Raw genomic sequence first — 2,500 nt, 5'->3', positions numbered from 1 at the left:
TTAACCTAACCCACGTTGGCCCTTAACCTAACCCACGTTGGCCCTTAACCTAACCCACGTTGGCCCTTAACCTAACCCACGTTGGCCCTTAACCTAACCCACGTTGGCCCTTAACCTAACCCACGTTGGCCCTTAACCTAACCCACGTTGGCCCTTAACCTAACCCACGTTGGCCCTTAACCTAACCCACGTTGGCCCTTAACCTAACCCACGTTGGCCCCTTAACCTAACCCACGTTGGCCCTTAACCTAACCCACGTTGGCCCCTTAACCTAACCCACGTTGGCACCTTAACCTAAGTTACGCTGCACCTTAACCCAAGTTACGCTGCACCTTAACCCAAGTTACGCTGCACCTTAACCCAAGTTACGCTGCACCTTAACCCAAGTTACGCTGCACCTTAACCCAAGTTACGCTGCACCTTAACCCAAGTTACGCTGCACCTTAACCCAAGTTACGCTGCACCTTAACCCAAGTTACGCTGCACCTTAACCCAAGTTACGCTGCACCTTAACCCAAGTTACGCTGCACCTTAACCCAAGTTACGCTGCACCTTAACCCAAGTTACGCTGCACCTTAACCCAAGTTACGCTGCACCTTAACCCAAGTTACGCTGCACCTTAACCCAAGTTACGCTGCACCTTAACCCAAGTTACGCTGCACCTTAACCCAAGTTACGCTGCACCTTAACCCAAGTTACGCTGCACCTTAACCTAACTTACGCTGCACCTTAACCTAACTTACGCTGCACCTTAACCTAACTTACGCTGCACCTTAACCTAACTTACGCTGCACCTTAACCTAACTTACGCTGCACCTTAACCTAACTTACACTGCACCTTAACTGTCACATGTAACGTCACAGGAATGTAGCTTTGCCTAACAGCAACCCTCTGAACATAGTTCACTGCTTGGATCCTCTGGTGTCATGTGTATTTCTTGATGCCATGGTGCGTACCCTCACATAAAGGTCTTTCGAGTGTTGCGTACTTTCTACACAGTCCCGCTAACCACTGGAAGGGTGTACCGCTACAGAACGAATATCGCCCTCCCCTCCTGCCCTTCCAAGCTGGTCGGTCAGGCGTTTGTTTGTGAAATGAGCCTTGCAGCTGTTCAGTTGCATTCGGTTGTCGATGCAGTCAGTGTACGTTGTGGTACGGCCTGTGTGGACTGTCCGCTGATGTACGCGTAACCCACACTGATCATCCGTCGTTACGTACTGAGTGACATAATGTGGCACATGCTTGACCGTACACCGGCTGCGCCCTACAATGGCGAATCATAAGGGCCATATGTTGTGCACGATGCTACTTGTCTCGTCTCCCCATTACAGCGAGATTGCACTGTTGTACGCCGTACAGACATGTGGTAGGTAGGTACGGACGAAAGTATTGCATGTTGGCCCCCCCCCCCCCCCCCCTCCTCCCTCTGCCGGGAATCAGCGTGAGCCGTCTGTTGATGTAGCGACGAGGGTTTTCCTATTTAATCGTATTGCCCCACACAACATGATAGCACGGTGGACCGCGTTCCACATCTGCGACATGCTACAGAGGCCGGTTGACAGTCGACCGCGCAAGGGACATTGCACACGTGCGCGGACCATCTTCCACGTGTTCTCTCGTGTACATGCCGCAGTGTGTATGTGGGCTGATGTAGCGTGTCGTGACACATAACATGCAGGCATGCCAGAATCGTAGATTTCGCAAATGTAGATTGACGTATACGTTTGCTGCCAAAGATCCGCAAATGAACTGGAAATCAGTTGTTGAGCGGTTGTTCGCGCTGCAGGTGCATCGGTGATAGCGACGATCGGTACATCTATGAACCGGTTGTTTCGGCGGTACCCGCCATGCCCCCGAACCTGAGTTGGCCATGTGGGTATGAAGCGATACGAGGCTGTGGCTTGGCGGGACAGTCCCCGGCCGGTGAGGGGGGGCCGCCCGGCGTGCTGGCCGCGCGCTGCGTGAGCGCACGCACTACAGCCGGCTGGTGGGGGGCGCCCAGTGGCAGGAGCGCCGGCCGACGGGCCCGGCTGGCGTCCCAGCTATGCGCCGGCGCACCCTGCGCGCGGCGCCAGGCGGCCAAAGTGGGTTCTGCCGAGCCCGGTGCGAAGCGCGGTGGACATCTGCAGTGTGCTGGTCCGATTGCGGACTGTGTGCGTTGAGGATGCGCCGCCGCCCGGCACTCGGCGTCGCGACGCCGTCTGCTGCTCGGTCGCCCCCAGCGGTTCTCGCAGGTGGTTTGTATCGCAGCTCTGCGGACGTGTTGGCGCGTGCGCTGTGCTGGGAGAGTTCGCTTCTGCACCCAAGTGGGGCTTTGCCCTTCTGTGGCGCTGGCGTTGGAGCTGCCGGTCACCGTAGGTGGCGCGTGTTGTTTCCCGCCGGCAATGCCACGACAGCACGCTCCCGGGCCTCTGTCGGCAGCGGCAAGCTCAGTTGGGAGCACGGGTGTTCGCACTGAAAGCGTCTACTCGCCCATCTCCGGGCGATTGCGCCTCTCTC

Source organism: Schistocerca gregaria, unplaced genomic scaffold, assembly GCF_023897955.1.
Source record: "Schistocerca gregaria isolate iqSchGreg1 unplaced genomic scaffold, iqSchGreg1.2 ptg001128l, whole genome shotgun sequence".
NCBI lineage: Eukaryota > Metazoa > Arthropoda > Insecta > Orthoptera > Acrididae > Schistocerca > Schistocerca gregaria.
The sequence above is the reverse complement of the archived record's forward strand: the minus strand, read 5'-3'. Positions refer to the sequence as shown.